This window comes from Cetorhinus maximus, chromosome 8, assembly GCF_964194155.1.
Source record: "Cetorhinus maximus chromosome 8, sCetMax3.hap1.1, whole genome shotgun sequence".
Lineage (NCBI taxonomy): Eukaryota > Metazoa > Chordata > Chondrichthyes > Lamniformes > Cetorhinidae > Cetorhinus > Cetorhinus maximus.
The window spans coordinates 50,565,860-50,579,528 of NC_135886.1; the positions used below are offsets into that span (position 1 = coordinate 50,565,860).

Here is a 13,669-nt window from a genome sequence, read left to right on the forward strand (position 1 = left end):
TAAGGCAGCTAATGGAATGCTATCCTTTATTACAAGAGGAATTGAATATAAAAGTAAGGGTGTTATGCTTCAGTTATACAGGACATGGGTGAGATCACATCTCATAGTGTGTGCAGTCTTGATCTCCTTATTCAAGGAAGGACATAAATGTGTTGGAGGCAATTCAGAGGTGGTTTACTAGATTGATACCTGGAATGAGCGGGTTGTTCTTATGGGAAAGACACTCAGCTTGTTTCCACTGGAGTTTAGAAGACTGAGGGGTAGCTTGATTGAAGTATATAAGATTCTGAACTGTATCAACAAGGTGGACGTGGAAAGTAAGTTTCCTCTTGTGGAGGAGTACAGAGCTTGGGGACAGTTTTAAAATTAGGGGTTGCCATTTTAGGACAGGGAGGAGGAGAAATTTCTTCCCCCAGGGTATTGTGTGGCTTTGAAACTCTGTCTCAGAAGGTGATGGAGTTGGCATCATGGAATATTTTTAAGGTGGAGGCAGATGGATTCTTGTTAGGCAAGGGAATCAGTGGTAATCGGGGGTAGATGGGAATGTGAAATTTGAAACACAAACAGATCAGCCATGATCTTAATGAATGGGGGAGCAGGCTCAAGAGGCTGAATGGCCTACTCCTGTTCCTATTTCGTATGTTCCTAACTGCTGGAAATACTCAGGTCTGGCTGCATCTGTGAAAAGAGAGAGTTGACGTTTCGAGTGAAATATGACTTCTTCAGAACCGATGGGTTTTATGCCCTTGAAAAGGCAGAGGGGTAGGAAGAAAGGGTAGGTCTGGAATAGGGTGGAGGGCAGGAGAGATTAAATGACAAAAATGTCATGGGACAATAGGGGGAATGGGAGTATTAAATGGTTGTCAGAATTATTACAGTGCCACAGAATTATTACAGTGCTGGAAGGGGCCATTTAGCCCATTCTGTCTGCACTCCCTCGCCAAATGAGCAATTCATTCAGCTAGTCATTCTCCCGCCTTCTCCCCACAACTTTGCACATTCCTCCTTTTTTCGGATAACAGTCTAATTTTCTTTTGAATGCATTGATTGAACCTGGCTTCACCACAATCTCAGGTAGTGCATTCCAGACCTTAACCACTCGCTGAGTGAAAAAAATCATTTTTGTTCCTTTTGCCAATTATTTTAAATCCATACCCTCTCATTCCCAATCGTTCACGAATGGAACACTCTCCCTATAAAGTCTGTCCAGAGTTATGGCAAAGAAACAGCACATTTGACCATGAGTTTAAATAGCAAAATAATGAAGTCCTGTCCGAAAGCAAAAACATGAAAAACAAGATTAAGACTGGCACATGGCAAAAAAAAAATCAAGTTCATGATCTGAAATTGATAACTCAATGTTGAGTCCAATGCCTAATCAGAAGACGAGGTGCCGTTCCTCTTGTTGCACTGAGCTTCACTGGAACACTGCAGCAATTGAAGACAGAAATGCGACTGCAAGAGCAAGGTGGAGAATTAAAATGACAAGCAATCGGAAACTTGGGGTCTTGCCTGTAGACTGAGCAGGGGTGTTCTGCAAAGTAGTCCCCAATCTGGGTTTGGTCTCCCCAGTGTAGAAGAGACTGCATTGTGAGGAGCGAATACAGTAGCCTAAATTGAAGGTAGTGCAAGTAAATCATTGCTTCACCTGGACGTGGAGGTTGGAGGGGAGGAAAGTGAGGGCAAGGGCCACCCGATCACGGCTTTGGGAGGGAGGGAAAGGGGTGAAAAGAGAAATTCAGGAAACGGGTCAGAGACAGTTGAGGGCCCTGTCACACTTTGGAAGGGTGGGGAGGAAGGAATCTTCGATTGAAGAAAAAGGCAGACATCAGAAAGGCTGTTGTGGATGGTTGCACCAGCAGGACAGATGCGACAGAGACGGAGAAGTGTAGTTGAGTAGCTGTCTACTAATAATATAAGCTCGACTCCCACAGCTATCACACCCTACCTCCTGTAAGGACTCCATTCCATTCTCCCAGCCCCAGCTATGCCTGTCTCTTTATGGGGTATGTGGAACATTCCTTGTTCCAGTCCTACTCCGGCCCCCTCCCACAACTCTTTCTCCGGTACATCGATGATTACTTCGGTGCTGCTTCATGCTCTCGTCAGGACCTGGAAAAATTTATTAATTTTGCTTCCAATCTCCACCCCTCCATTATTTTCACATGGTCCATCTCTGACACTTCCCTTCCCTTCCTTGACCTCTCTGTCTCAATTTCTGGTGATAGACTGTCCACCAATATCCATTAAAAGCCTACCGACTCCCACAGCTACCTCGACTACAGCTCCTCACACCCCGCTTCCTTTAAGGACTCCATCCCATTCTCACAGTTCCTTCGCCTCCGTCGCATCTGTTCTGATGACGCTACCGTCAAAAACAGTTCCTCTGACATGTCCTCCTTCTTCCTTAACCGAGGTTTTCCACCCACGGTCGTTGACAGGGCTCTCAACCGTGTCCGGCCCATCCCCCGCGCATCTGCCCTCACGCCTTCTCCTTCCTCCCAGAAACATGATAGGGTCCCTCTTGTCCTCACTTATCACTCCACCAGCCTCCGCATTCAAAGGATCATCCTCTGCCATTTCCGCCAACTCCAGCATGATGCCACCACCAAACACATCTTCCCTTCACCCCCATGGCGGCATTCTGTAGGGATCGTTCCCTCCGGGACACCCTGGTCCACTCCTCCATCACCCCCTACTCCCCAACCCCCACCTATGGCACCTCCCCATGCCCACGCAGAAGATGCAACACCTGCCCCTTCACTTCCTCTCTCCTCACCGTCCAAGGGCCCAAACACTCCTTTCAAGTGAAGCAGCATTTCACTTGCATTTCCCCTAACTTAGTCTACTGCATTCGTTGCTCCCAATGCGGTCTCCTCTACATTGGAGAGACCAAACGTAAACTGGGCGACCGCTTTGCAGAACACCTGCGGTCTGTCCGCAAGAAAGACCCAAACCTCCCTGTCGCTTGCCATTTTAACACTCCACCCTGCTCTCTTGCCCACATGTCTGTCCTTGGCTTGCTGCGTTGTTCCAGTGAAGCCCAACGCAAACTGGAGGAACAGCACCTCATCTTCTGACTAGGTACTTTACAGCCTTCCGGACTGAATATTGAATTCAACAACTTTAGATCTTGAACTCCTTCCCTCATCCCCACCCCGTTTCTTCCCCCTCCCTTTTGTTTTTTTCAATAATTTATATAGATTTTTCTTTTCCCATCTATGTCCATTATTTTTAAATCTACAACTAATACCTTGTCAGTCTTTCCATCCCACCCCCACTAGAGCTGTACCTTGAGTGTACTGCCATCCATTCTTAATTAGCACTTTTCTTAGATAATATCACCACCTTCAACACCTCTTTGATCCTTTTGTCTGTGACATCTTTTGATTATCTGCTCCTATCACTGCTTGCTTGTCCCTATAACCACCCCCACCACAACTTCTCTTCCCCACCTTATAACACCTTATATTTCACCCCTCTCCTAACTTTACTCGGTTCTGCTGAAGGGTCATGAGGACTCGAAACGTCAACTCTTTTCTTCTCCGCCAATGCTGCCAGACCTGCTGAGTTTTTCCAGGTAATTCTGTTTTTGTTTTGGATTTCCAGCATCCGCAGTAGTTTTGTTTTTATCTCCCAGATTCTCTGTTGCCTGTCCCTTTTGTTCTTCCTCCCCCCCTCTTCCCTTTCAATTGCATAAAACCCAGCACATTTCTTCAAAATTGAAAGGTAGTCATATTTAACTCGAAACATTGTTTCTCTCTCCACAGATGCTGCCAGACCTGATTATTTCCAGCACTTTGTTTTTATTACAAATTTCCAGCATCCGCAGTATTTTGCTTTTATGAACATAGAGGGCCTCTTTATTAGCTAGAATTTCCAGCCTGCCAAAAATAGGTTCATGATGCCAAAAACCTCTATAAATGCTATTCATTGGACTTTTGCAAAACAGATAACTAAAGTATAGGAGATAATGCTTCTCCTCAATTTCTATATAGATGTGTAAGTAGTTAGGATTATCTTGTGTTCTCACCTAAAAACAAAAGCATTCCAATTAGCAATTATAAATGAAATACAAGGGTTAAAAGAACAGAAGAATCCAAAAGGATTGTTGATGCTGCTTTATGAAATCCTACATTCTGCTTGGGGAAGCATCTCTTGGAGGATCTATTGCCCCATAATGCCAATCTTTACAACATGCTAAATACAGTTTACTAAAAATTAAGCAATCTTTAAGAACATGAATTGCCAACCTAGACCTACAAATCAGTAATAAGTGATAGAGCACAAGTAAATATGAAGTTTCTAGATTTGCTGAAAACTTATTTCATGGTCCCTGTTGGGCTCAAAGCACATATATATTCAAATGAATTAGATGGGATATTATCATACAAGATACCACAGAAGCATCTCATCTTCCACTATGTCATGGCACATATAGTTTCTGATTCAATTACTTAACTAGTTAATGGTTGGTTAAGTTTTCCATAACAATACCACATTTTTGACAATTAAATTTGTACTTTTGCAATTCAATTCTTACCTGCACATATCAATTTTAATGCTTGTTTGGTTCATTTCAGCTGACCAAAACCACTTGTGCTGCATGCAGCCTTCTCCCTTCAAGGAGATGTAGCACACTTTTTTTTGTGGATAAGATTTAGCATACAAGTACTGAATTATCTAATGTTTTATAATTAGTCATGATGTTACCTGACCAATGCACACATCTGAATAGAACAAGGGCAAGGGGCAGCAATATTCTGTGAAGCTAATCTTGCAGAAATAGATTTTGATTCAGGACTGCTTCCAAGAACTACCTGGTGCACCATGAATTGAGAATTCTGAGAGAAAGTGCATCTCTTCAAAATGGATGGAGGGGAGAAATTTGCAAATCCTACCACAACTTTGCTCCATGCTGTTGTTCCAACTTCTTCCAGCCTTGCATCCAAGCTCACATCCGTTGGTCCTGTATATTCCTCCATCAATTATCAGTGACAAATCTTTCAACCTTGTCAGCCCTACTCAAACTCCCTCCCCTAAACTCTGCATTTTGCCATTTCTGTTACAGCCTTCAAAAGCCTCTTTAAAACCAATTTTTTTTCATCTAGGCCTTTCCTTGTTCACCTGTCCTAACATTTTCACTACTGGTTGGTGTTCTTCTTTCCCCATGAACTCTCTTTCAACATTCTCCATGTTGAACAGGTCATAAAAATGCAGGTTGCTATTGGAAAAAATGGAAGGCCTAAAAAGGCATACGGTAGTATAACGTTGGAGGCTACAAGTTTCCCTATAATCAATACATAACTGCTTTCTTCCAAGTGAGATAAGCACTTCCACTATGCTACCAGGGTTTGGACTGGTTTCTTTTAGTAAATACCCTGGTGGATTACATACCTTGTGGCGATGTTGAATATTGCACTTTGTACTGTTGTCAAATCTGTTTAGCACACGCTCAAAGAGGTTTTCAAGCGCTAGGTGGTCAAAGAGGCAGAGAAAAGGATCGATCAAGCTAGCAGAGAATTCCTATTCTTGCTGCACTGGGGAGAGCGTCCCAGGGCAGCACTGAGAAAAGTAGAAGGTCTAGCAGCGTTGGGAAGTGCTCTTTGTAGGCTGTTGAGTAGGCACAAACTTCGGTTTCAGATCAAGTTTTCTTTAGCTGCAGTTTGCTCTTTGGTTGTTTCAGCTTATTTTTATTTCTGTCAACGTGATCCGAACTTGAAGCAGCAGTTTCAGATGGTAAATTCAGTTCTATTTCACTTCATACTGGAAAGAGAAAGAATCAGTATTAAAAATGGTAAAAAGTGATTTTTGGGAAAATGTGCAGAACAATGCTTAAATATATTTTTTGCTAATTAAAGACTGGTTTTATTAGGGGAGTTTGATGTCACTAAATTTTCTCACTTAACATTTCCTGCAAAGAACAACAATGGGACAGGTTCTAGAGCACTGCATCGCTCTGCAGTGAGGCATCTTAACAGTCATCAAAAACATTTAGGGAGAATTTTGCAGCTGTATGTAGTTCTATATCCTTGCCCCTAGCTTTAGGCAATATCAAACGGGCAGGGATGAAAGGCTGGGCAATGCAGTGGGTTACAGTGGCCCCATTATTTCCAAGAGTTGGGTTTAAATCCAGCTAGATTTATAGGGAGAAAGGTTCAAGTGAAATAGGTCTGGAAAATCTCAAACCAGTTCGTAGTATACACAAAACCAAACCACACGTTTTTAATAATTCAACATGAAAGACCATGAAGATGTCTCATGTGGGGAAATATAAAGTTAGACTGGGGTCATAATAAGGCTACAAAGACAAATTGTACAAGGTTTTGAAAAATACAATTCCCTCAATCATTCTTGAATGATAATTTTTGCATTGACACATCCAATAGGTCTTGATCACACCAAGGCCAGGAAGCAGTGGAAAAGAGAGAATACAAACAGAACCATACTAAATCCTGCCTTCACCCAATATACATGCTTTGAGTGGAGGATCCACTGAAAAATCAGGAGTAAAAACCATGTTGATTTTCCCATTTTATAGATCTGTAGAAATGAGACCAACATGGGAAACAATCTGTAACATATACCAGTAAAAGTGGGGAACTGGGGAACCAGGGGAAGAGAATAATGCTCATTATAAAGTCTGCTCCAGATAATTCAAAGCTGTTTTGCTTATGCACCTAAAACACATGAATTACCCAATAATATGCATTAAGCAATATAAATAACCATGGCAATCTAGGGCTTAGCTTATTTTTCACAATCTTGGGATCATATCTGACTCTTGAGCTGAGCTTCCAACTACACATCCATGCCATCACTAAGGCTGCCTATTTCCACCTCCATAACATCCCCCAACTTCACCCTGCATCAGCTCATCTGTTGCTGAAACTGTCACCTCAGGACTGACTATTCCAACACACCTGGCAGGCCTCCCAAATTCTACTCTGGTAAACTCGAGGTCATTTCAAACTCTGCTACCAGCCTCCAAACTTGTATCAAGTCCCCTTCACCCATTACTCCTGCGCTCACTGACCTACACTGGCTCCCGGCTAAGCAAAACCTCAGCTTAAAATTCTCAAAAAAAAACAGAAAATGCTGGAAATCATCAGGAATGGCAGCATCTGAGGAGAGAAAAAACAGAATTAATATTTCAGGTCTGTGAAGTTAGCATCTGTGGAGAGAAAAACAGTTGTCTGACCTGATGAGTATTTCCAGCATCCACACCATTGTGTGTTTGCCTCACAAGGGGCTGTTAGCTAAAGTTGAAGCTCATGGAATTACAGGCAAGTTATTGACCTGGTTAGGAAAGTGGCTGAGAGGAACGCAACATGTTGGGATAATGGGAAGGTATTTTAATGGGCAGGATGAGAGTTGCATCCCACAAGGATCTGTGTGGGGACCTCTAAATATTCACTGTATTCATAAATGACTTAGATGGCCAAATAGAAAGTTGCATATACAAAATTTTCCAGATAAGTGGCATTCTAAACATATAATTACAAAGAGAAACTGATAGATTAAGTGAATGGGTAAAACTATGGCAAGTGGATTTCAATGTAGCCAAATGTGAAGGAGATTATCCATTTTGTACTTATAAATGATAGAGCAGAGTAGTTTCTAAGAGCTAAAACGAATGAAAGTCCAAAAAGACTTGGAGATCCAGGTACATCAAGCTTTAAGATGTCAAGAACATGCACAGAAAATCATCAAAAGGACTAGTAAAATGCTAGTCTTTATATAAGAACATAGAATAATCTCTGGGCTGAAGGAGATTAGAGATGGGGAGGGGTGAGGTCATGGAGGGATTTGAAAACAAGGATTAGAATTGTAAAATCAAGACATTGCTTGATCCAGTAGCCCATACAGATCAGGGAGATCATAGATTAGAAGTAATGCAGAAAACACAACATCAAGGAAGATGCAACAATCCGTATGCCCAGTATAGTTTGTCGTTACCAGTTTCCTAATGCATCAATGATCTTTCAGCCATCTATAAAATAGGTGAGTAGCCACACACAGTTTTGAGGAACTGCACTAACATTCAATGTTTCTTTTTATCCAGAGGTTAAGTCAACTGTTCCCAAAAGCTGATAGTGCCTCATGGGAGCTAAAATCAATTTGTACAAAGAGTGATAATGATAGATGGATCAGAAATTGGTTAAAGACCAGAAATAAAATGTGGCTTTGAATAGGGTTGTTTCCCAATTGGATCTGGTGACAAAGGTTTAGTGCTTGGTTCCCTTCTGCACATTAACAATCTGTGGCTGAACAACAGACTTACAGATACCAAATTATACAGTAAACTTAGAATACACTTAGAAGAAAACAGATTGCAACCGTCATTCGATAAACTGGGAAAGTGGAGCAAGATTTCGCCTTTCTATATAAATTGTGCAGTTATGCATATGTGCTCAGAATGCAACAAAGTGATCACTGATTACTCCCTAAAGGTTTAAGCACAATAGCAGGATTCTGGAACCAACATGAAATGGCTCCTGGGCTGCAATGCCCAAACTCTGGGGAAAAAAAAATGGTCTTTAAAATTTGAAAGGGTTTTAATAGAATGGATGTGGAGAAAAGGTTTCACTTTGTAGCCCAGTAGACTAAGGGGCATAAATACATGCCATGAACAGGCCAAATAAAGAATTCAGTGACACAGTGGATGAAGCAGACAACACTGACTCCTTTCACAACAGGCTTGATGGTCTACAGGTCTACAGAGACAGGGTACAAATAGGCTTATAGAGTAGATCATTGGCAGAGCTGTGTAGCCTATTTCTGTGCTGTAGATTGATATTCAATGTATTCAATACCAAACTAGGACCAATGATAATACTCCAAATGAGGTTTCACCAAAGTATGATATATAATTCTGGTGCCCCCTCTACCTCAAGGACATTGTGGCATTACAGAAAGTCAACATGAATGAACCTTGGCCTAAGTGCACTGAACTGTGAAGGAAGACTTCATAATTCATATTTGGATTCACTGGACAAGTGCAGATTTTAAGGGGATTGATTCAGGTATTTGAAATTATTAAGGGCATTGATAATTAAGTAGACATTTTAACATCTTAATGGCCTTATAGAACTAGATGCTACCTATTAAGAAAGCACATATTGAGGTGAATGTTTTACTTTTCTTCAAGGGTAAATCAATCTACAGAACAGATTTAAAGGGCAGAGGTGAGCACCAATTTTTATGGCCCTTCAAAAGGATGTAAAAGCGCATTTTTGAAAAATGATGCTTTACAGAAGCCAAAACAAATTATTTTAGGAAATAGTTTACAGTTTGGTGCTTCCTGGGACTAGCCTGATCACCTGCAAGTGTTTGTAGAGAGTTGCCAAGTTGGCTTTGGATGCAGCAGGCAACAAATGTGGAAGAATATATGGGTCTGATGACCTTTTCACATCCTGGTACACCAGACATTTCAGTGCACATTCACCCCAGAAGGATTTCTGTAATCCCAAGCAAATGAATAATCAAAAATGGGGTAATTCCCCCAATGGGTTGGTTAAATAAAGACACCACCTAATGTGCCATGAAGGTGCAAAGAGTGCAAGGTTCCAGGATTTACAATAGGCTCTACTATAAGCTTGAATGATCACTGGGGCACAAATGGTCTCAAAGGCCCTTAAAAGCAAAAAAATAGCAATCCCCCACACCCTGAAAAGTGTACACGCACTTGTGGATGAGGCCAACTTTGGGTGCACTGTCCCTGTAGTTTCAATGTCTAACACTCGCTTTCCTTGCTTATATATGAAGTCACTTAAGCAAGATATTGAAAATTGCCAGCCTGTGGAAGCCAAGCCTTCAGAAAAGGTAAGGAAATTGTGTGTTGGTGGGGGTGGGGTGTGGCAGGGAAAGAGGGGAAGAGATGGAAAGAATACAAACAGATAATAGCAGATACTGGCAACAGCTACAAGCTCATCTCATTGATTCCCTGCACACCAAGTTCCAATCTCAGCTGTAACACTAAGAGAAAGGAAAAGGTCAGGTTTTTCATTCCAGAGTGATCCAAAAAGCAGCCACAAAACAAAATACCTCTCAGTAGCTGGTTACATACCAACATTGCAGAGATCTAGAAGTAGGAATTAATTTTCTTTCTAAACTTCATCAGAACTAACTAACTACGGATAGAGAACAGAGTACAATTATACTTCATAATAAGTATTATGTACTTATGTAATGTAGACGTAATGTATTACTTCTAGAAAGTCAATACATTAAGTTTAAAGAAATATCCAAAATTAAAACAATGACCCCACAATTTAACTTATCTTCTGATTCTAGCTTAACACCTCACATTATAATGAAAATCAGATAACTATATTTTCGCTAAGCTTAGTAAAGTGAACAGTGCAGTGCTGCTGTCTGCACATCTAAAATTTAAACCAATAACAGGATGTTTCCATATTTGAAATTAGTCTTGGAAAGTTTAGCCAAAGTTATAAAATTACTACAAATTACTCTGAGGCACCAAATTAAAGTATTAATTAGGTTCATATATTTTAATTGACTGTTTTAAGGTTAGGGATACTGTTAAACATTAGTACATTGTACCATAATGCAGTGATCACCATGTTACTGAGCTCATGCCGCCAGCTACATCATTAGGAGGTACACTCACATCTGTATGCCAGGAAGGAGGGGAGAAATGCTGCTGCACTTCCCAGAATTCAACATCCAATACAAACACAGAAACATCATTCAGTTCCTTATAGTTTTTCCTTTCGGTTGAAGTTCAATGGATTTTGTATAATGATAGAGTCAGATAATGTACAGATTGCCCATTTTAACGGATCCTTCCTGTGAAAAATGGAGTGTGATAACTTAATTATCACAGTATCAGTAAATGAACCCCAATATTGATCCCCAACTTCAGAAGATTGCACATTATAGTTCCTTCATAAGGAATATAACACACAAAATGCAATTTGAATGATTCCTAAAGAAAATAAGGACTCTTCCCATGCCCACGAGGGTTGCAGATTCAATCCCCAGTTAGCTCTCAGCCAGAGTGCTATTATAAATTGCTTCAGTACCCCTCAATTAAGTAACAGAAGAATAAACCTATGATTTCTGCTCCAGCAATCCTCGCTGGTAATGCATAGATACCAGATGAGGATAGATTTAGTCTAAGTTCTATGCGGCAAACCCTTCTGTTTACAGTCACTGTCAAGAGTCAAACATCAAAGGCTACTTGGGTGAGAAAGGAGAAGATGATCAATTCCCCTGCAGTCATAATACAGTATAATTAAATACTGTCAGGAAAGAAATTAGAGAATGGTAAAATGATGGCAACAATAAAAAAGTTATAAGGGTGGTCTGTCGACATAATACACTGGAATTAAGAGAAGGTAAAATCTTACTTTGACCTCATTACTACAGGTCAATCTATTCAAAGGATTAGAAATGGACAAGATTCATGTATTATGATTAATTGGCACAATTTCTTACTATGATATAACAGAACAGAATCTTTTAGCAAAGACTGTATTTGCTACAATCCTACCAATTAGATTTTCTCAGTTTAACTCATATCCCTCTTTCCTCAATTTTCTCAGTTCTCCAAGAAAGCATATGCATGTACCATGAACAGACTGCCCTTTGGTATGCTGCTCAAATGGCCATTATTCTCTAGTGAGCCTCTACACTAACAGCTCCAAAGGAAATCACAGCGAAGACTGATATCTGTCTCCAGTGCATACATGCAGACCTCTGCAGCAGGAGTTCCTGTGTAACAATCAGGATTGGCTGTGGTCCATTTGCCTTTCCCTCTTCCACGCATCCTTAAGGCCAACTATAGAAACCACAACATCACCACCAATCAAGATCCAAGTTCTGGAGATCTGCAACGTCCAAGTGCAAATCGGACGTCTTCACCCTGCCACATCTATATATATATAAAATACTTCCATACCCGTAGAAAAACTGTTCAACAATTTGAAGTGCACATTTTAATGAATTACATTGGCAACATTTTATTTTCGATTCAAAAGTTGTGTGTGGATGGCCGTCTTGAAAGTTGACTTAATAATTGGCTTGACCACAAAATCTGAAGAATTACATTTACTATTAAAAATAGTAATGGCATTATTAAACCTGCCGACCGTATAATCTCCCAATTTGGATCTTATTCAGCTAATAAGAAACTTAATTATGAATGCACGAATAAATGAAGAGAAAACAAACGACTGCACAAAAGTTGCTGTAACAACGCAGCGCATACCTATTTCGTTAAACTTAAACCTTACAAAATGAAACCCTTCGGTTGGTCGAACGCAAGAATTATCCCAAAAGAGCACCATTACCCCTCCATGTATACCCTTTGTTGCACCCTTAACCAAAACAAGGCATTCCAATTAGATAACTACAGGAAACTTAACCTAACATTTAACTTAATTTAATGGGGAGCCCAGCCTTCAGTGTTAAAGGACAATATTGCCGATATCCCCTCATAATCTCGCGCACATTGTTTACAGGGACCGAGCACACAAGATTGCGCAATTCCACCTACTTTGTGCATGAGCCTGCCGGGCCTGACCAAGCAGCAAGACGCGGTGGACGCTGGTACTTGTAGTCCCTGGCGGCCCCGCCCCTCTTTCCGGCGGCCACAACCGTCCACAAGCGCAGACTACGGCTCCCAGAGGGCAGTGCGCGACGCAGGAAATCCCGCCCCTTTGTCAACTAACGATTGGCCCTGCAGTCCGTCCATCAACGGCAACCCATAAAAGGCGATCCACACGCAGGCAAGAAATTTTCACCGTGGCTTCAGATTTAAAAAAAAACAAACATGCAACCGGACACTGAAAGCTCTTGTATAGACAGATTGGTTGGTAAAGGGGAGAGGGGGGGCATAAATATATCTCTGCGGGCAGACGTTTCCCTCTCCCCCACACACACAAAGCGCCGGCTCCCTTCCACCCACCAACCCCCCACCCGCCTGAGGCGACATGACGGACAGAAACACAACAAGCTCCCCCACGATGGCGCAGCTCGGCAGCCCCGGGCCCCGGCCAACCCAACCGCCACCCTCACCCGGCCCCGCCTGCCCAGCACCCGCATCCACTGAGCCACGACCTTCCCAAGCAGCCTGGGGTGGAAAAAGAGGAAGGGTAGACAGGCGCCATCCAGTCACAGCCACTCACCCCAACAGCAGAAGCACTCCAGCGCCGCCATAAGCAGCACGGCACATTACGTAGGAATAAATCAGACTCTCGCGAGAAGGCCTGCAGCTCCGGCCAAATCCCGCGCGAGGAGAGAGAAGAGGCGGAGCTGGGGGAGAGGCTGTAGATTGGAGGGAGAAAGTTGAGGGGAGGATGATGGGGGATGTGGGGGATGGGATGGGGATGGGGGTGATCAGGGGGGTGGTGGGGGGGATCAGGGTTGGGGGGTTCGGGGGGGAGATCAGGGTGGGGGGGGAGATCAGGGTTGGGGGGGTGGGGGGGGAGATCAGGGTTGGGGGGGTGGGGGGGGAGATCAGGGTGGGGGGTGGAGATCAGGGTTGGGGGGGTGGGGGGGGAGATCAGGGGTGGGGGGGGAATCAGGGGTGGGGGGGAGATCAGGGTTGGGGGGGTGGGGGGGAGATCAGGGGTGGGGGGGAGATCAGGGTTGGGGCGGTGGGGGGGAGATCAGGGTGGGGGGGGAATCAGGGTTGGGGGGT

The 13,669-nt window shown here is 42.6% G+C and overlaps 1 protein-coding gene across 8 annotated transcripts in view; it reads right to left on the reverse strand.

Moving 5' to 3' along the window:
• Nucleotides 1–13,259, reverse strand: part of csde1 (cold shock domain containing E1, RNA-binding) — a 119,599-nt gene extending 106,340 nt beyond the window's left edge. For 4 of the 8 annotated variants that reach the window (XM_078546819.1, XM_078546815.1, XM_078546818.1 and 1 more), the window contains exons 1-2: nt 13,155–13,259; nt 5,398–5,766 (exon numbers count right to left, since the gene is read on the reverse strand). The gene's annotated coding sequence lies outside the window, so the exon portion shown is untranslated. Of the gene's footprint in view, nt 1–5,397; nt 5,767–13,154 lie in introns of those variants that run through there. The other 4 variants (XM_078546816.1, XM_078546811.1, XM_078546814.1 and 1 more) reach the window with 1 other exon arrangement.
• Between the last annotated feature and the right edge of the window lie 410 nt (nt 13,260–13,669).